The sequence below is a fragment of the Cupressus sempervirens genome, chromosome 6, assembly GCF_028749045.1.
Source record: "Cupressus sempervirens isolate cs-2001-9-10 chromosome 6, ASM2874904v1, whole genome shotgun sequence".
Lineage (NCBI taxonomy): Eukaryota > Viridiplantae > Streptophyta > Pinopsida > Cupressales > Cupressaceae > Cupressus > Cupressus sempervirens.
The window spans coordinates 181,024,044-181,046,795 of record NC_143123.1 but is presented as its reverse complement, the minus strand read 5'-3'; the positions used below and the strand labels follow the sequence as shown (position 1 = coordinate 181,046,795).

The 22,752-nt window shown below is 31.8% G+C and overlaps 2 pseudogenes; both read right to left on the bottom strand.

The window, feature by feature from the left end:
• Positions 1 to 5,011: 5,011 nt before the first annotated feature.
• On the bottom strand, positions 5,012 to 5,610 carry LOC149551850 (putative protein phosphatase 2C 41 pseudogene; annotated as a pseudogene).
• Positions 5,611 to 6,302: 692 nt separating this feature from the next.
• Positions 6,303 to 22,752, bottom strand: part of LOC149551849 (coatomer subunit gamma-2 pseudogene) — a 204,260-nt pseudogene continuing 187,810 nt past the window's right edge.

The following is a 22,752-nucleotide window of genomic DNA, read 5'->3' as shown; positions in this document are numbered from 1 at the left end:
AACCAATCTCCCTCTATTGGTTTAGGAGAATTGAGCTTAGTAGTCTCTGCTACTTTCATTTTGTAGTATGCTCAACACTAGGAACTACTATGGTTCTTGGCTTATTTGGTGGTGGAGGAGAGAGGGGTATCACTACTGGCTTCTTCTTGGTTCCTTGAGCCTTTTTGCTCAGTAGAGTGAAAAAAACTAAGGCTTTACCCTTGTCACCTTCTACTTCTTCCTCTTCCTCATCACTACTGTCTTTGTCTTCATCCTCTCCAAGACCTTGTGTTAACTATAGTGTTTCCTTTCCCTTGCCTAGGGTGCCTAGTTTTTCTTCTAGGTCTTCAATCATTCTTTTCCTTTTCTTCTTCTTAGAAGCTATTAAGATATTTATAGTTATTATTTCTTTAGCTTCCTTGTATTTCCTAAAACGTTCAACCTCAGTGTCTATCTCTTCATTCAATAGAGCAACAATGTTTGCACTCACTAAATCACTGCCAATTTCATAGTCAAAACTTTATAGCCAAGCCTTCCTTAGCTTCACTTCCTGCACAAATGTATTGTCTATATCTATAAGAAAAAAAATTTCATTGTAATACCTTGTGACTAATTCTTTTAGTATCCTCATCCTAATCTTCATTCTTTGTTTAAATTTCATAAAGTAAGCATCCATAACATTCTCAAAATTTTCTCCTAATTGTGTAATGTATTCATTTATCTATTTAGTCACTAGTTTTACCTGTTCCTAAATAATATCACCAACACTAGGAAAATACTTCTTGATATAAAAGAAAATACATACAATGAGGGATCCAAACTTATACATTGAATTCTTTCTTTCCATATAGATGATAGATTCTCTACTAATTGCAATTTTTGCAACTCAAAAAGATCATATTCATGATATTTCATCACTATCTCCTATGCTTGATCCACTTCCATACATGATTTACTATTCAATAAAATTTGTGAGCAATAACTCTCATTGCAAATTCAACTAGTGGATCAGAAATGTTTGTAATAGAAAAACCTCATCCATTCCACCTAGCTCCTATATTTTCATTGTTAGCATGAATGCTAATGATACTACTTTGGGGGAGTATTAACATGTTGCATTCATGACTGTGTTTGTCATTGAAGTCAACATAACATAGTTTATGTAAATACTATTTGAGTGACATACAAAGATCTTAATGGTATGGGCAATGGTTTGATTGCTTGATGATGCACAATTATGGACATGTTTGACACAATTTCTTAATGATGTGGTTGAATGTACAGAGTCTAAGTTGAAGATGTACAAAACTTGTACCCTAATTTATAGAGAGTAGTTCAGAGACAAAATATTGGGAAACTTGTTCCTGATGTTTGTTTTCTATCTTACATATGAGATGTAGTAAGAAGATGTGTAGTTAGATAGTGATAGAGGGTAGTCTTTTGATGATGTCAGTGAGTGTACAAGTCCTAGTATTGCACATGTGAAGTTTTGTATAGATTGTGATCCAACAGTGCTATTGTAATCATAATCAATTAACTATCTTATTATAATTAATTGGGAAATCCTCAAGGCCAACTCAAGGAATTATTATGAAGATGTGGTATAAAAGAAAGTTGTTTTCCATGTTTGTAAGTGTGTGTAGAAAATCTATTGAAGTGCAAAGTGCATAAAGGAGTATAGTGCTTATTGAATGCATGTAAGTGATCTAAGGGATCACTAGTGCATTTTGGCAAATAGGTGACTAGGTGACTAAAACTTTTAGTCACATTACAAGAATTCTTAGTCATGTGACTAAAAATAATCACATTCCACTATTTCTTTACAATTTATAGGTATAGGTGACTAATTTTCTCACTAGGTAGAATCACAAGATCAAGCAAATAGAAGAGACTAAATAAACTACCAATTAAATGACTAAATAAGTGGTTGGATAATTAGTCACCAAAGATCAATCACCTAAACATAAGTGACTGAATAGACTACTAAATAAGTGACAAGATAATTACTCACTAATAATTAATCATTTGTACTTTCTCTCTTCACTTTCTCTAAGATTTATTAATTAATGGATTAGGTTAATTTTATTGTACATAGCTCATTCATGGACCTTCTATTTCTCATACCAATTGTGGTTTCACTTTTCATCTTTCTAGATACTAGACACTTTGTTAAATGTCTTGGGATATTTCATTCACCATTTTAGGCTCTTTAATCAATATTGTAAACTAATTTAGTTTTCCTCTAAGAGGTATATCCACAAATGGGTGGATTAATATTTTTTTCTTAATTTAGTTTTCTATTATCTGTATTACTCATTTGGATTCTTAATCACTTATTCTAATATTCATAATTAAAATAATTATTAATTTGTAATTAATTATCTTATACTTCAGGAGGGACATGGCAATATGTTAGTTGAGAAATGAATTTAGATTATTCCACAATGAATTTGAAGTCAATGAGGCCTTCTACAATAGAGCCAAATATGGGGACAACCTCAATAATGATTTCAATTATAATTTAAATATTTAAATATACAAATTTTGATAAATTTATAATAGATTAAATATTTGATATAATAATTTTTGATTCATCCAACATTAATTTTTAATTTTTATAAATGAAATGATAAAATAAAAACTATATTAAATTTTAACATTGTAATTAAAGTTTTACCCTCAAATCAAATTTGCATGGAAATTTTAATATTATAACTAAAGTTTTCTTTATATTTATGCCATAAGGTATTTTTGAGAAAGAGAAGCATTAAAATATTGTTATTTTAAACAATTTAAAATAAAAAGTTTAAGATGTAACTTCAAAAAAGGGAATGTGCAAAATAAATAAATATTTTTATGGTTATATTCCTTTAAACCAAAAAAATACATTGCAAGTACATTTAGAGGGAAACACTTTCATTTCATTTTATGGTGCAATATTCTATGCTTGAACAATGAGTTCTAGTAAAGCTTTCGCAAACAAACACATGATTTCCCATGATAAAAAGTTCACTTGAATGATATCAAGGGGAACTTTATTTATTGATTAAGGAAATATATTTGGATTCATTTGAACTTTGGATAGATGAAGAGCATTTGACAAAACTTGCATCATTTGTGGAGGCTTTTGTTGATCTTAATAAAATTGATAATAATGGAGAGTACATGAGCTTAGCTAGTTAGGATCCTAGTCTCATCAAACTTAATAATGAACAAGATGGGGTGGAACAAAAAATTAAAAATACACATCATAAAGTAGAATATAGTTTGGATCTTCCTATTGACAAGGATTTCTCATGAAAGGGTAGATTTTTCAACAAGACTTGTAGATCTGCACTAAAGAGTGAGTTCTTGATTGATGAATAGTCAAAGGGATTTTATCAATGCGAGATTAGAAGCACCTCTATAGTGAAAACATATATTGATCAAAGAAAATTATCAATTTCATTGTAAGAGGTAAGGTTTCAAACCACATGCTTACAAGATTCAACTTGGACATCTTATTTTTATGTCTATCTTGTTTGTATCAGATTTTCTTCTAGATGGGATTTTTATTATTCAATTTTTATGAGAGGGGGTTTCATGTTTACCTTTGAAAGTATAATAAATTTTAGAAGAGGGTTTATTGTTGTACCTTAAAGTTTTATTGATGACTAATAATATTGTTGTCAATCTCAAAGCTCCATGCCTTTTTTCAATAAGTGATATAAAATCTAATAGGTTTATGTCATTTTCACACACAACTATTATCAATACATGATTGATATTTTTAGATATTATCTCTTCTACACTTCAAGGTATTTTATAAATCAACAATATACTGAAATTAAATTAAATTAGAGTTGCTATTTATGACATAGAAACCTTCCTCATTTGATGTTGCACCTACGCGGAGTCTCTGTTAGACCTATGTGGAGTTTCTAACTCCTCTAAAATTGTTAGAATATCCTTAAAACCCCTCCTTGAATAGTTATCATATTACTATATTACTATATTTATTTAATTAATTTTTAATATATTTTTATGTTGAAAAAGAAATAATGGCTTCTCTTCCTCTATTACAATATATTAAATAATAATAACTATCTAACACTTTTAATTGGGAATGAAAATGACTGATTATACACTTTGGAGGGAATGGGCACAATTTGGAGGGAATTTTAGCCAATTAAGAGGAAAAAAAATGCATTTTCTAATAATGCTTTCCTTTGTTGGCAGATTATTGCGTAAATTAAAAAAAGCCTTGGAGTCTTTAGAGGTAGAAACCCTAGTAGTTGATGCATTCAACATGGTTGTTGTTGCTATGATTGTGGGTGCACTTCCAAATACCAATAAGTAATACATTTTAAAAATATTACTTTTGCTACAATTGCTAGAAAAATGAGAGGTGAGCGATAGATTTTGAGGTTTTTTCTCTTTTGTAGTATTCTAAGTTTATTGTTTGATTCTATCTAGAGTGAGATGATAGCAAAAGGTCTATTTTTTTGTAAAAAGATTTATTACCTTTTTCCAATACCATTACTAGTGTAATACTGATTATTTTATTTATAAGCAAACATTTGATATAAAATGTGAGGGAAAGGGAACTTAAATCTTGCATATCTTAAAGAAGCCTTAAGTAATTATTTGTACATTTCCCATTCTATTTTAATAATCATTTTGAATATTTAGAAATAATTTTGTTTCTTGCAAAAATAAATGGTTTTTGCAGGGTTGATTAGAATTGGATACATAACTTTTCTATAGGTCCTAATGGAAGTTAAATTGTTTGAGTAAAAGAATACCTCCTAAGATATGTGATCTGTGATATCAATTACTTTTTCTTCAATAGAACAGTGATGGTTTTTTCCCAAGTCTTGATTTCAATTTCATGCCATTAGTGTAACTCAACAACATTAATTTCATCCATAGGGTAAGATTTTATTTTCCACAAGAATCAATCAAAATTTATAGAACACTAAGTTAAAATTAGGATCCAAAGTTACTAAAAGTATGTGTATCCTTAGGACAACTCATAAAGCAATCATCTTAATTACACTAGAATACAATATATGTCATTCTTTCTTTCTCTTTTCAAGGCTTCTAAAATTAATTTCTTTTCTACCATTTGTGGGTCTTTGATTTTGCTAACAAAATTGGTTGCCTCTTGATTATTCAATACCTTTCATAAATCATCACTAGCAATACTTAGAAACTCTGCTTCTAATTCAATGTCCCATTCCCTCACATTTGGATCTAACCATAGATGTGACCTTAGACTCCTATCTCAGATGTCCCTAGGAAAACTTGGAATGAAACTACCACTGTCTTTAATGCTTACATGTTCAGTACTAGACTCATGATCAGTGGAGAGCTAAATAACTCTTCCTCTTTAGCACACGAAAAATCTAAAGTCACTGACATTTGCACACAAAAGATTTATGACATCTTTTAAGATGATTGTCATAGCAATGAAACCTCCTCAAGAAAAGTTGGGAGTGTGTCTAAGAATGACCTTATCTATGTTATCATAGGCTTTGGTTATGGCCCTAATAGAATAAAACCATAATTCTTCCTTACTAACAATATTTTCAAATAGATTATCGTGCATGTATGAAGGCACATTGTCACTTAATGACCATCAAAGATACAATATAAGTCAGTTGAGGGATTTTAATACAGTGAATTGTGTGACAAGATTAGTTTATAGAAAATAAGGTGTTTTGATCAAAGCTTGTGGAGATACAAGTGACTTGGTAATGGGAGGAATTGATGGATAGTCAGTTGAGGGTTTTACTAGATGGATTTGTGTGACAATATTAGTTGATAGAAAAGAAGGCATTTTGATCAAAGGATATAGAGATATGAGTGATTGTCATGTGTTAGATAGTGGAGTTGTTTAGTTGTAAGAATTTATATGGTCACTATATTACAAGATGGATTTGCTTGGGAAATTCCTAGAGTGTTCTAGAGTAGTTAGAATCTATAATTGACAATGATTTGGTTGCTATTTGTAGAAGTAAAGAAAGACAATTTAATTGTTTGGTTCTGAAGTTAAAAGAGACTGTCATAGGAAATACAACCTTGTTATGTAGGCTATATCTTACAAAATAACCATTGGATTTTTCCCTTTTCTGAATATATTGTTTGGAAGAAAGTTTTCAAGATCTCATTGGAGTGATTGACAACATCATTTTGAGTTCAAAGGTTAAACTCAACTATGTATAGGTTATATGAAGATTGGTGAGTGTGAATGCATGGACAAAGAGTTTTATAGGCATGAGAATAGCCTTAGCTAGTGAGCACAATCAAAAATATGAAATGGATTACTTTGGAATGGAAGCCTAGAGGCTTTCATATGTTTGTGCAATATATCTAACAACAATAGATCCATCATTTTCTTCAGATACTTTTTTACTAGAAGCCTTCTTCTCTACCAATGACTATGATTTGACCTCCTTTGGAATAGAAGCCAAGATAAAAGGTTCTTCACTAGATTCATATGCATGTCAACTTGCTTCAAGATTAACTAGTGGGAAGTCCAAGATACAAAAAATTAAATATTTAACATCCTTTCCATTCTTATTTGGTGAAACATCTCCATCAAGAGAATTTAGGTAGATGGTTTCTCAATCCCAAACATAATTGTTAGTGTTGAACATGTATTAGTGCAATAGTACAAATATGCGAGGCTTTAAAGAATTAGCCAAGGCACTGAAGTTTGCTAATGCACTCACAACACTTTTCCTAATTGTTGAGTTTTCAAAAATGATTCTATTGTATATGTAATGTGTAGGAGTTGATGAAATTCAACTCCACAACTTGCTAAGATCACCTGCATGCAAATAAACAATCGAAGGGAAACCAAGAAGGAAGAGGTGGAGCTTGGAAAAACCATAAACAAACATGAGACAGAACAATGCAAAACAAAGAAAATGTATTTACAATAAAAATGTGATGTGAGATACAATGAGAGAGATCGAATATAAAGGCCTCATGGAAGCTTGTAGAACAAGCTAGAAAGTGGTAAAAGATAAGGTTGACAACTAAGCATCCACAAAAAGGTGGAACATACTAGAAGGGAACAAACTCTCATGTTGTCAACAACTCATCACTACAACTATTAAATGCTAAATATTAAATAAATGCATTAACCTAAGTAAGCTTAAGTAAATAGAATAAATAATTAATAATTTACTCTAACACCCCCCCTTAAGTGCAACCTAGGGGAATGCCTTAAGCTCACAAACTAAGATGACATGCAAAATGAGTCCTAGCAACAAGGACATGTTAGGTACCCATGTACAATGCAAAGAGATGCAACCTTTGAAAGTGGGGAAAGAGAGAAAACTGTATGGGAAAAACCCTTCCCCAAAAAGAGGTAACCTAGTGAAGGACTAAAGAAGCCTCCAACTAGAGGAATGTCCCCTAAAATAGGGACAAAAAGTGATCATGAAGAGCATCACTAAAGCATGAAGAAGCTGAAAATTCTACCATCAGAAAGAAATTGCTGATCTAAAGAACCTCCATGGAAGAAGAAGGCACGAACCAAGCGTGTCTATATGGTAGATGATCCATCTCACCAAAATGCATAGGTAGCCAACCACTACAATCATCTCATTTACTAGATCAACCACTGAATACATAGCTCACACTATCCAACCATCAAACCATAGAAGCATTAGAACACTAGAATAATGCCCCCTTAATGTAGATAGGGTGAGATGATAGGCAACTAAGAAGGTGGGCCAAAATCCTCTATAGATAGAACCAAGAATGACGAGAGAGGGGAGAGGTACAAACACCTCTAAAGACACGGTCACACCAACACTACATGGGGCTATTGTCATAGAAGGGACACTCACTTGACAAAGGGAGAGGGCACAAAAAATGGCAACAACTAACCCCCCCATGGTGCTTTATAAAAATTGTGTAGGTACAATTATCTCAAAACAATGTTCATGAACCTGAAATGCAAGAATGCCACTTTATCTCAGTGCATATACATAAAAATGCTTACAAATGATGTCTACAATGATAAAAAAAAGAAAAAAGCTGATACAAAAGATAGTATAGCCCAAAACAAAGGATACCGTGCTAGGAAAATGATCCTCAGAACTAGAATACCCAAGATATCCACTATAGAGCAAAAATGACAAAAAACATGAGAGAAAGAGCGTGGGCTAGAATCAAAGGAAAATGATAGCATTTCTAAAAAGATGACAAAACTAGATTTCCAAAAATATAACATTTTCAAAAAATTGACATGAGATACAAAAGATATGCATGCCGGAGTCAAAAATAGAACTTTAGACTTCAACTAAAAAAATAGACAACAAAACCACATCAAAACCTGAAAATAATTACACCAATATCTCTATCTTAGAACTAGATTTTTGGTGCTTCTTTTAGATTGGAAAAAAAGCTCCGTATGCTAAAGATATGGCCAAAAAATTGCAAGTAGGTCAAAAAGGACCCTAGAGAGGTGCAAGAGGGCTGATGATGTAGTGTTGATGTCATGTTGATGTCAGCCTTTTACTGCAAAAAAATTGATAGCCTAAGGGCCATTGCAGCAAAAAAAGGTGCCATGTGGCATGAAAACCATGTTGCACATGCTGACATGTCCACAGGTGATGTGGTAGGGCCACATGGTAGTGCCAATGTGGCACCTATGGACTGGTGTTGACTGTGCTCAAAACACTAATGTAGGCACGTGACTATGTAGGTAAACCTAGAGAAGAGAGAGGGTTGAGAACTACTGGCAGAGTAGTGCTATGTGCTAGAGGAGGTGGTGGTAAGGAGAGGAGCCGCTGGTGGCCAGTTGCGACTGGGCAGCGATCAAGCCATAGTGGACCTATGGCAACACTGTTGACTGTAGCCACTATAGGCTATGCACTAGTGGTGTGGTGGCTACCCTACAAAGGTGTGATGGTGGCTGGCTTATGGCATCTATAGTTTATATTTAAAAAAAAAAAATTCAGCCAAAAATGTCTGTACGACTATACGACTGCTTGTAGGGCTAAATTTTTTATTGCCTCCTAGAGCCCTATCTCCAAAATTGAAAAGTTTTATATGAATCCTGACTGCAAATGACCTTCTAGATCCAATGGAAGTGTCTATTTGGGCCCAAAGTGCTTTGAAAAATGCTTTTCCCCTGGATTGAAGAAAAAAGTACAAACAAACTAGGGTTTGTGTCTTTGAATTGCGGCTTCAAAAAACTTTCAACAAAGTAGTAGTAGGGAGGATTTGATACCATGTAGGAGTTGATGAAATCCAACTCCAAAGCTCACGAAGATCACCTACATGAAAATAACTTGTCGAAGGGAAACCAAGAAGGAAGAGGTGGAGCTCAAAAAAAAACCCTTAACAAACATGAGAGAGAACATTGCAAAAAAAAGAAAATGTATTTACAATGACAGAGCCTGAATATAAAGGCCTCATGGAAGCTTGTAGAACAAGCTGGAAAGTGGTAGAAGATAAAGTTGACAACTAAACATCCACAAAAAGGTGGAACATGCTAGAAGGGAACAAACTCCCATGTTGTCAACAACTCATCACTACAACTATTAAATGCTAAATATTAAATAAATGCATTAACCTAAGTAAGCTTAAGTATATAGAATAAATAATTAATAATTTACTCAAACATAATGAATATACTTGCTAGGGTTTGCAATCTTTGATCCTTTGTGACCGAGAAAATGAGGAATCTATGTTCAAAGATAGGTGAATTCACTGTCTTCAATAAATTTGCAAAGATGAGACATGCCACTTTCCTTTGCTTTTGGAATACCCCTTATATGAATAAGAATAGAATCTATGATAGCTTTCTTATACTCAATCCTTTTTCATGGAGTATATTACTCAAAAAAGTTTATTAGTCTGCAATATTTCTTTGGGAATTTCAAGCACAAAGATATAATAGCTTCCATAACAATAATCTTGAACACACCTGTTATATCAGACATGAAATTTGTAATTTTCTTCATCAAATGATCCACACTTGATTCATTTCTTGTTTTTAATAGTGTACTAATAGCTAGAGTGGTTTTGCACCAATTTTGGTCTAAAATTAGTCTCTCGATATCAATTTTGTATTTTGTAATTGCCAACGGATGTGTCATTGCCACCATGTTTAAAGTATAGATAGTTGAAAACTAGAGAACTGTCTTTGATGAGATTAAAAATAGTTATAAAAAAGTAATAGCTAGTGTCAACTCTTGAATTTTCACCCCATTCAATTCTATTATATACCTTGTAGCTTCAAATATGACCATTTCTACTTTTTGATGCAAGCATCCTTCTAAATAATCATAGAATGAATGTTCACTTGTTTGTGAATTTACATTTGTTTCTTATATAATGTGGTAGGTGTAATAGATCAAGAGGCATTGAGCTAAAGGTGAGTGAATTGTTCATCCCATTAGACTAGTCATAAGCTTGCTTATAGGTAAGTAGCCTTTTTGTCAAATGAAGCAAGGCTAGTGCATGAAACTGTACAAGAGCAATGCTGGCTTGAATTACTTCTTGTACCTTGTTACTCCAACAATTGACAATATATGGAGTGGTGTGATGTAAATGAATTCCACTAACAAGAGAGTACTAAAGACAACATATTTTTTTATCAACAATGGCTTGTTTTAGATATCTCTTAATTTGTCTCCTTGAACATTAGCAGCTAGGACAAGTTTATTCTTAGCACATATCCATCTGTATAGAAATTTTTTACATTTGGAAAATTTTACAAGTTTTTTGCAAAATCGATATAGAAATGTTTTTACATTGGCAATTTTGGTTCAGGCTTGTATGTCAAAACATGGACCTGGATGCTGTTGCATCTTTATATTTTACAAAGTTTAATTTCTTTGAATTTTTGCACCCTTCTCTAGCTATCTTTAAAAGGTGAACATCCTTGGGGGATGATGTACTAGTATAAATAGTTTGAAAACCTAGAACATGCAAAATTCCAAAATTTGGACTAGAGAAAGGATGCACCTCATAGTTTTGAAATTCTTTAATTGATCATAAAACTCCTTTGTCTAGGTGGGAAATTCCCCCAAAAATAGTAAATTTGGATTGACTCTACAAGTTTTTTTGAGATTTTTCTGGTCAAAGAATGAGGCTTGACCTCCAAGAAATTCTAGATAATAAAGGCATGATTTTTAGGCTAAAGGTCATTTTTGCATTAGCCAAGTCTTTTATTGGATTTTGGGCGAATCACATTTTTCAAGACCAAGCTAGCTTAGTGTATCTGTCTTGCAAGGCCTAGGTCTTGTTATTTTTTATGGAGTTATAGGAAGAAACTTCTTTCTACAATGATATCCAACTAAGCCAATCTAAACTCATTCACATTCTATATCTAGTTTCAAGTCTATGTAGATAACATGGCTTGATATGATTTCTAGAGCTACCATGCTCCTGAAAATGAACTTTGATGTTTATGTTTTAGGTAGGGAACTATAGTAGTCATTGACATTGAGCATGAATTGCTATAATAGCTCTAGAAGGCATTTCATTCAAGAGATTTTCTGTACCTATTTTGCATCTATGAGAAAATCAAAGCTATCAAGTATGTATTGCAAAGAATTCAGGAAAACCAGTGGTAAGCAAACTTGATTAGTTTGTAATTTTGTACTTTCTCTATATTTATGTTTTTCCTTACACATTCATGGCTTTATTATCTTCATTGTGGATGAGTGTTTCCTAAGTTAATGGTATGTTGTTAGATTTTGCGTGCTGAGTCTTGAGGATGAAATAATGTATATATTTAGTTTTTATGGTCCAAATTCCTTTGAAATGTAGTTCTCTATTGTTTTGTTATCTATTTTCATTATTGTACCAAACCGTGTGACTATTATGGCTCACAAGATTCAAGGAATGTTATTATTATGTGTCTGACATATGTTGGATGCATTTCTCCATATTTAATTTTCATCAATCAATTCTATATTGGTTTTCTTGCACTAGATTTAGTTTATTTTATGGATTTTAGTGTTTCCCAGCTTTTTGGGTATGAATATGCCCAGTCTCTACACCTATTGCTTGGATGTGTATGAGTTGGATAGGAATTGTTGCAACTTTGATAAACTATTTGGATAGTAGTCTCACCACTAAGAGGTTTGACAATACTCAATTCACTTGTCTAGATATAATAATGATGACCTTAAAAGCATGACTTATCAGTCTGATTGCTCTTTTGGAAATAAATCATACAAATGCAAATAATGGTGAAGTTTGACTTTGCAGAATATAGAATTGTAAAAATAAAATCTAACAAGGACAGACTAGTTTTCTTGTCATGTGACTAGTTGATAAGCTTTTTAGTTTCAATGTGTGGTAGAATGTGTGTTAGGAGTAGTATAATACTCTTGAAATAAAAGCAAAATACAAAAAATTGGTAATAATAGTTTTGCATGTACACATTTATATACACACTATCAAGTAAATGAGCTTGCACTGGTTCTATAAGATATCAGTTCCTTACCAAGTTGTTTAATATTTTGATTGGATGCATTCTTTCAAATAGATTTTTCATTTAAAAGTTTTACTTTAAACTATTTGCTTTCTTACTATTGTGTTTGTATAGTTGTCAATGGAGAATTATTAAGTTGCTTTTGATAGTAGGGTCAAGGAAGAAATCCATCAGTGTTCTTTTTTAGTCATGCTTACAAATCATTAGCTCATGCTAGTTGGTATAATTTTTGTGGATTTGGGTATATTTATGTTGCATTAAATACTGGTTTCTACATTAATTATGTTCCTCTTTTATTTACTGCTCGCATCTATTTGTTAACCATTTGATATAGTTCTTCATGGAAGTTTGCTTTTAATATGTTTGAATTGGATTATGGAGTTATCTAGCATTACTCCTATTCTCTAGTGGTTTAATGTATTGTGATCTTGTCTTTGCACTTGTTGTGCTCTAATTCACAATGGAAAGATGTTTTCTTAGAGAATAATTCAGAATCTGATTTAGTTGCAGGGCCAATAAGTATCTGCATTATGGTGTCACATTCCCAACATCAATTGCTTTTAGATAACTAAGATAGCCTCCACCATAAGTGTGGATCTTCACTATCACTAGTTCCTTTAAACAAATATAAGGAACTAAGGAATCCTAATTGCAACAATGGGCCACTAGTTATTCTTCGTTCACATGATACTAGTCTTATAAATGAAAGTTGTTTCAACACTATTTTTGCCATGAATCAACAAATTAAAGAGTTACAAGTGAGATTAGGATTTACTCTTTAAATTTTTTTTTGTTTTACATCACTTTATTGCATTGTAGCAAAACTCTTTTTCTGGAATAAATTAATAAACCAAAAGCTGATGATATGTTTTTGAGAAAATGTGGATTCAATTAGGAACCAAAGAGAGAGAGTACACCATGAATTTTGGAATATTGTTGTATTCAATTATTTTTTACTACCAAAAGTGCCTGGATTGACTTTGAAGATCAAACTTGAAAATGGAGGTTAGTCTTGTCAAGGTCAATCAATTGATTTCTCTTGAGGCTACTTGATTCTATCAAATTTAGTTTATATGTTACTAAGGTGGGAAAAGTTATTTTCAGGAAAATAGAAATTGGCTTTAAAAAATGAATCAAAACAATAATTAGGACTTAGAAGTAACTCTAACATGTTTTTGTTACCTGAAGCTTTCTTTAGCTTAAGGCAAGGGTTATTGCAATCAAACACCATTCATTCATTGTTGTATTAAATTCTTGCATTTCTTGACATGTATATGTCCAAAGTCCAAATACACTCTAACTAAACTTATAGCCAACATAGAACATGGCTAACTTGAAAAGTGCTTTATCATCCATAAAAGTTTTTTGGCATCTTTATCCAAAAGTCTTATTGCTATGTTGAAAAAAACACACAATCAAGATACTATCATGTTTTATTGAGGCAAAACTTGATGTATAATGTTCATATATGTAATATAGAGAAAATTTCAAAATTTCATGGAGTTTGCCTAATATGAAGGTGTTCATACCTTGTATGGTAGACATCTTGGAGGATAAATCACTTGTTTGCATATTGCAAACTCTCTCATAATTACACTTAGGTTGGGGTCCCATGGAAGGGGGCTTCCTATAAAATAGAGCAGAAGCCACTTTCTATTTTTTAGGGAATATTTTAAAGCTCATGGTCCCATGGCTTAGGTTGTATATTCAAGCTGACAAATTTAGCTCCAAAATTGAAGGAAAATAAATTAAAAATAAGTAAACAAATTAATTTCCCTACAAAACTATTTTTTAACTAAAAATCTAAATTCAAATGTTTGACAAGTAGCAAAAAAATTCCTAAGCTTGTGGGGCTATTTCTAGCCCCACCCCCTTTTCACCTACTTCATACAAATTAAGGCCTTCTATTTTTTAGGAGAAGATTCTAAATAATCCCATAGAAAAATAAAATTTTACTCATGAGACTGCCCCCTTCCTAAAAAATAGAGCTTAATCCCCCCTTATGGGATTCCTGCCATAGCTTTGCTAAAGTAGGAAACAATCTGTCCATGTGTCTGAAAAAGCCTTATCCGACCCTTACATTGTATTGAAGTAAGGTTGTATGGAACAATGGATTTAGATATTATTCTATAGCATTGGGGGTATTTTTTTTGACAACCTCATTTTTCATTGATTATATCATGTGTTAATGTTATAACTTCAGTCAGTGTCATGCCCAAAAATCAGAGGGCAAAAACACACCAACAATTTTTTTATATAAAAAAAATAATAATAACACCACTAAGTTTGATATGTTGAATTACACATGTTAAGGATTAGGTATAATGATAAACAACTACGTGACCCTCTAACGATGTCCTAACATTTCCATATAAGTTTATAATCAATAAATAAGGAAAAAATCATTAAATTTGAGCATTTGTTATTAAATTGATTTCGACAATTGTTTCGTTATTACTTTAATTTTAAAGTAATCTATTATAACTAGAATAAATAAATCAGATTTTCTTAACTCGCAATACTAAACAACCATCTGGATGTATAATCAATACTTAAAATTTAATCTAACAATCTAACTTAATTTTACAACCTTTACTAATCTAAAATATTTTAAGATAAAATAATGCTAACTTTTGATTTAAGAACACTATAATCACTTATAACAAAACTCGATTAATTTTAAGACAGATTAAATATGCTAACTAACTTATCTTAGAAAACATATTAACCAATAATGATACTAACTTTTCTTAAAACATACAACTTTACTATATACTAAATTAACTTTATAACCTTCTCAAAAAACTTAATATCAAAATGTGAGGTCGACTCAATAGATTTAAAACATTTATTTTATCCACTATAACGTTAACTAATCAAAATATTAATAAACGATATAATTGAATTCTTCTAATAACAATTTAAGTAAATATAACTTTAATTATTTAGAAATCACAATCATAGAACTAACTATCTAGAATAACACGTAGCATTAAATTAACTAAACTTTATTTAATCAAACATAAACAAGACCTTTAACCTTGAAACACACTTCGATATCCTACACACAATTAATACTATCTATTACTTAAAAGAAAACTGGTTAATTACGATTTACTAACATTAACATATCATCACTACCCTAATCACGTTCTACTCCCAATTCTTACAAATTTTCATTAAATAAATTGTTTTGAAAATTAAGATAACTAAACAATACTTCGATCATACATTTAAAAAAAAAAAAAAGAATCTATTCATTAAACACCAAGTTAATTAATCTTCGCTTCTATCTTTAATTTAGAAAATACTTTTAAATTTCCTTTTGAAAAAAAACACATTCATTAAATTACCAAGGAAAAATAAAACTAACTAAATCCCACTTAAATTTAAAACTAAACTAATTAAATAACTTTTACTAACACTACAATAAATATAAGTATTAACATTGCTAATGTCTATGATACTAAACTCCCTACTACTAACTAACTATCATAATACTAACATTTAAAGTCACAACTAAAATAAATTATTGAAAATTAAGACTAACTAAATTTCATTTAATTAAATTTACTAACATTAATAATACTCTAACTTTTAACTACACTAATTTAAAACTAAACTTTATTAAACCTACAACTAACCTAACTAACCTGCACTAACCCTCTAACCACTCACATACTACCTACCACTAACCCTCCACTCACCCACTTGCCACACAACAACCGAGACTTCCTTGGGCAGTCCCCAAGGTGGGTATGCTTCCCAAGCCTTGCATTGGCAGGGTTGTGTCCCCTCCCATGCGAGTGGATAGAGCCAAGGTTAGGCGCTACAAAAGGGGAAGGAAAAATTGTTTAACACTCATGCAAAAACATTGGCTTAAATGCCCCTCCCAACAAACCACTTTCCTAGCCAACGCATGGTCTAAATAGTCCTGCAAAAATCTAGGAGGATACAAGGGTCACTTCAACCATTATATTCATTGACTTTAGTTCACAAGTTTAGATCTGCCCCTTTGACCAATCTGACACCAAGGGAAAAGATTAAGTGGGGTGATAAGTGTATAAGTTATTACATAAAGATTAGTTGGTGAGACCTGGGGATAAGCTTATGAGGATATTTGATTTAGTATTTATTTATTAGGTTAAAAGTCTATTTTTTTTCTTTACTAAATTTAGGAAACAATTTTTTTCCTTTTTTTCTTCTAAAGGAATCAACTAGAATATTCTCTGTTTCTAAAATGGACTTGATTTGCTTTCCATACAAAATCGAAAGAGTATTTTTGCTCCTGGGGGATTATATTTTTTTTTTCAAAACCATATTTTTCTCTAAGTGATAAATTTTCTAATGTAATTTCATCTTTGACAAGGGAATATATATACTTATTACTTTCTAATTAGATTTAAGCCAACTATGTCCAATAAACCAAGGGCAATATTATTGATTTTCTTTCTAATGTTGATTAGATTCATTGAGTTCAATTATTGTGCTTTAAACCAAGACATAGGATTACTTTGATTCTTAAGAAATTACAAAAAAAATAATGAAGTCCAAATCAAGCATCGAATTTTCCTTAACATACTTGGAATCTTAAATTGTATAACAACATATCATCATTCTATCAAATTCGTCTAGATTAGATGAATATGATTACCAAACATGAGAATGCCACAGTGAAGTAGAATTGTCATCACATCTAATATCAAGTAAATGTATGCACAACTAAATACAAAAATCTCATATCCAAAATCATCTTCTATTATTCAACTTGGTTTAAGGCTCCATCAGGAAAGAACCAGTAAGAAAACTCGACATCCTTGCCACTTCAACAAGAGTTTAAATACACTTTTACATAATATTAAAATACAATTTGAATCCTCTTCTTGGTCCCAAACAAGGTATCCTTTTCAATATCTATAATACATCATGGTGAGCATGGAGAAGATGAAAAACTAACCTAGAGACAAAACAAACATATCATGTGTAGTGCCTGCCCCCGTTCACATTTTTCTAGACACATTGTTGCTATTATTGTTAGACTATGTTATACTAGTTTTATGTTGATGATTAGTAGCATTATTTTGAGACTATCGAATACTGTGCTATGGATTCAGTTGATATATGATGAGATTACTTAGACTCTACATTTCATATATCCATGATGATTATTACATTATTTCTAGTTATTGATGATGATTAGTTAGATGGTTTATTATCACATGTGTTTTATTATGGATACTTACCCCATACTTGCATGTGTATGGTGTGGGTGTTTGTTCTTATGTATGGCATTTCTGATGTGGTTAAAGAAGGGAGTCGTAGTCACCTGCTAGTCAGGATCTACATGATGCACAACTTCTTGCCATTGCCTATTTAGCTTAGCATATATATATATATATATATTGTATGCACATGCATGGTTTTTATGCAAGATTGTAAGTACCGGGTATCGACTTCCCTGAATTGCTAGGATGAGCGTACCCTATCGCACTATCTCAATGGTAAGAGAGGGGAGATAAATTCTCAAGTCCAAATCCTAAACCCTTAAACCATTTGTCCTAGTGAGGTAGGACAAGTATCCGAGATATTTTACCTTTCGAATGTGTCGGATGACATAATTCATGATTTTTAACCCTTTAGACTGATTTTGTATGGATTGTTCTATGATGGGTTTTCATATTTTATCTTGGAAGTCTATGGTGAATTTTCTATTAATTAAGTCTAAATTAAAAGATTTAATTAATAATTTAATTATTTGGGAAAAATTAATATAATATCATGACCTTTAGATATTTTGATTATAATTAATTAAATGAAAATTAATTGAGAAAAGAATTAAATAAAAGAAATTAAAATTTATAATAATAATAAAGATAATAATAATATAATAAATAAATAATAATAATAAAAGTAATTAAAGAATTAAAATAAAAGTTATAAGCTTGCCTAGGAGTAAACACACCTTTTGATTGCACATATGTCAACAACATAGGAGTTAGCACACAAATTAAGCACATGGTGTCTACAACCTTATGACTCATCTAGAAGGTTGGAAAAGACTCATGCTTAGTTGTCAACACCTTTTGGTTGTTTCTAGAGACATTCTAGGTGCTTCCTGAGAGTTCTTTATATTCAAGCACTCTTAGAAGCTTAGGGAGCGTGTTTGGAGGACCTGGGAACGTTGGAGAAGGAAGGAGCTTGCTCTGCAGTTTCTAAGGAGAAGCGAATTAGTATTTGTGTCCAGGTAGACACTTGTGATTTTGTCTATGTTATTTCCGCTTCTTGCACTTCCTGTCTTCTTCGTGCCTTCTGAATGCTTGATGAGGATTTTCATATCTTGGTTGTATGTATTTTGTCATGAGTAGTTAAATTCTTTATAAGAAATTTTCATATGCGTAGATCTGAGGAAAACTATGGGGCTAGGGTTTTTCAGATGCCTATGGACAAACCTATTAGAAGGATCAATTAGGTAAACCTAGAAAACGATCATTAAAGGGAAAATTCTTAATTTATAAAATTGGAAAAACCCATTTTGTATAAAATTATATATATCTGATCGCAGACATTATTGCAAATGTATTCTTTTAAAATATACATCTACATTTACAAATCTGTACACACACACACACACACACACACACACACACACACACACACACACACACACACACACACACACACACACACACACACACACACACACACACACACACACACACATACATATACCTATACCTATACCTATACCTATACCTATACCTATACATATACATATACATATACATATACATATACATATACATATATATATATATTTAAAAATGCTAATCTTTAAAATATGTCACAAAGAAAATGATTAAAATGAAATCGTTTTAATAAAAGAAAATTTTTAATGCGTGTTTTAATTAAATATTTATAAAAAAAAAATTTAATTGAAAGTCGTGGGGGGACGGACTCACACCCTGTACCCACTGTCTGTAGGTACCTGCCGTCGTAGGTACTGTGACGATAGAGGGTATGATGTACCCACTGTCACCGCAGGCCCTGCGATAGTAGGGACCATTGTACTGCAACAACGATTTTAATAAAAGCATATTATGTTTTTGTTTTGTTTCTTTTTTATAAAATTGTTATATATGTGATTCAACTTTGATAGCATATTGATAATAAAATTATTAAATATTAATAATTTTTAAATATTATTAAATATTAATAATTTTTAAATATTATTAAATTTTAATTATTATATAATATTAACTTATATATATATATATATATTATAATTAAAATTTAGTTAATAGATTATTTCATTAATAATTAATTATTTTATAATATTTTAGATTAATAATATGAATCTAATTTAATCGGATTTATATGAAGATAAATGAGGATGAGTTGTATTTGTTTACACTGAATTTTTCTATGTGTCCTATTGGTTTCGATGGGGGTCGTTTTCACACAACGTTTGTATAAACAATATATTAATAGAACAATTAGGAAATTGAGTTTATGGGTTATGGGGAGAATACTTTTTATCTACCAAAAAAATGCATGGGTTAGGTAAATGTACAAATTTCTCCATATTTTAATATCTAAATTTGAAAATGCAAATTGAGGCCCCCACACTTAATTCACTTATGCAATTTAAAACAAACTCGAACATGTTCTTGCATTTTGTGTTTTCTCTATGCTTCTTATTTTGGGTTTTTGGGTTGACTAGTGTTGACCAGTTATAAGATGTCTACTAGAGGCTCGGAGGTTATGAATGTGATGTCATGATGATATCTTTTGATTCTGATCTTTATAAACTCAACCATGGTTATATGATGGCATGTTGATTGATATTGTCTTCAGTCTTCTTGTGTAAGCTGTGATATATGTAATCTTTTTATGAGTTATTGATTAGTTGTATTGGATTATTTTCTAGTTACTTGGTGGGATTGACTCGTTTATTTGATCTTGATGATGTCATGTTGTGATATGTTTTGACTCAACCATTTTGGAGTCTTCGATTAGTATTATTTTGAGATGCTTTTTGGTTGCTTATTAAGAACCAATAATTATTGTGATTATCAAGGATACCTTCAGTTGCCAATAGAGAACTGTTGTGATCATGATTATCTATGGATGCTTTTTAGTTGACTCATGGAGATTTGATGTTTATATTGTGGATTATCTTTTGGTATTTTTTGATTTATGATTCCATGAGCTTAGGGTAGGTTATCTACTTGTAGTGTCGGGAAGTGGCTTGCAATGGGGGCCGAGGCCCTAAGAGGCTGCCAAGGTAACTCATTGTAAGTTATTTTAATAAGAAAAAACATTCACACCTAATATTGACTTAAATGGACTTAATAAGATAATTGTTTGTTCTTGCCCATGCCTCGAGTGCTAGTACAGACTAGGATGGGAGTAGAGAGAACACTTGGTTGCGACCTTACATTTCATAGTATGCCTCATTTGTATGAGAGGATACTAGTGGCCGCATAGGGATCACTAGGGGGCTAGGGTCTATTGGGAGACTACCAGGGCAACTCTAGCATGATCCGTGCGATGACACTTTCTCGCTTGCATAGTAGGTTTCCTACATTTCTTTGTTGTGCCCCTAGGATTAGATGTTGGTTTGTGATTGGAACCTTTGAGTTCGTGTACTTTTAAGATTCTTAGACTTAGAGAGTATTTGTACTATGAGATTTGATAACCTCTTTGGGAATTGAGATTATCTCCTCAGCGTGGTGGGAGTGGACCATTTAGGTTCTACGTAGTCAAGTTGTAGTGCTTTTCCACTCTTACCATATGAGATCCATCTGAGACACCGTGGCTGATGCATACCTTGTTGGCATCTATCTTCATTCTATTCATGGATTATGATGGTGGACACGTATCCTTACATTGATGATTAGCATATGATAGATGATGTTGTTTACTTATCTTATGCTTTACTTTGCATGTTATATTAATTTTTGTATATGATGTAGTATGTTTAGGAGTGACATTCATACTATGATAAAACCAATGATCTCTTTGGTAATTTGGAATGTTACGCACGGAGGGACAACTAGGGCCCACAATGGTCTAATGATGCTATTTATGGTTGGGAGGAATCGTGCACTTAATTAGTTATGTTATGATTTATGATTATCTATTACAATGAATGTTTATATCATTTATGATGATGATGTATCATGTATGGTATTTGGTTTCATTTACTTGCTACATTTGCACTATGGATTAGAATAGGATGATATACTTTATTTCACATATGTATATTCTTTTAATCCTTTCATACCTTGTGGCATGTACAGTGGATGATTGAGCAATCGTAAATGTAATTTAAGAATGGTAGACTTTTCATTATTATTTTATGTGGATGTAGTATTTGATGGAATCATTAATAGTTGATTTAGATATAATTCAACGTTAAGGGATCCTTAAGAATGTAACCTCTTATGTATGTATGTTTATGTCCACTTTCAGTTGGATATTGTTATTGCTTTCGCTACTATGTTATAAATGGTTTTACTTTCATGTTTTTTTTCAAAAAAAAAATGCTACCAAACTTAGTGAAACTTTAGGTTAATTCTTTGGATCCCTTGGCAGGGTGTTACATCATGAAGAACACATCAAGCATGCATTCCCATCCCAGTTTTCACAATAGGTTCAACATTGAACCGAACTAGGGAGAAGGTGAATTTTCTCAATAGGAGACATCGACCACAATACCAGAGCATAGCCCTTTTGAGGCTCAAATCTCAAGAACTTTTATTCTTCCACAAATGCCCTTTCAAGGCCAATAATACAAGGATTTTCATTCTCTCACTTCTTCAAATTTTACAATTTCAAAACATGGTATGTGATGACAAGTAGGGGCCCATAACACCCTACCCTCTTTCCCTCTTCTTGTCTTGAGAAGAGATTCTACACTATTGGGGTCCAACTAAAGCCCTTCCCCATACATGGCCACTTCTTCCCTATCCAAGGGTGAGTAATGCCAAAACAAGCCACAAAATCCCTTAAAAAAAAAAGCAAAACATGAAGGAAAACATTCAATAAAATATGTTTCAATCCCTCCCAAGCATACTCAACACACATACAAGCATACAATGAAAAAGAAAACACGATGACTTATGCATGAATCAAGCATGAACAACATGAAAACCATGAACAAAAGAGATGAAGAACTCCTACACTCACAATAAGGTTATGGTAAAATGATCCAATTTGAGATGAGCTTTTCCCTTCCTTCCCTTTAATCTTGAAAACTTCTCTCTAAAACTAGAGATTGGGTAACAACCAAAACTTCTCAAAAAATCCTCTAAATATGA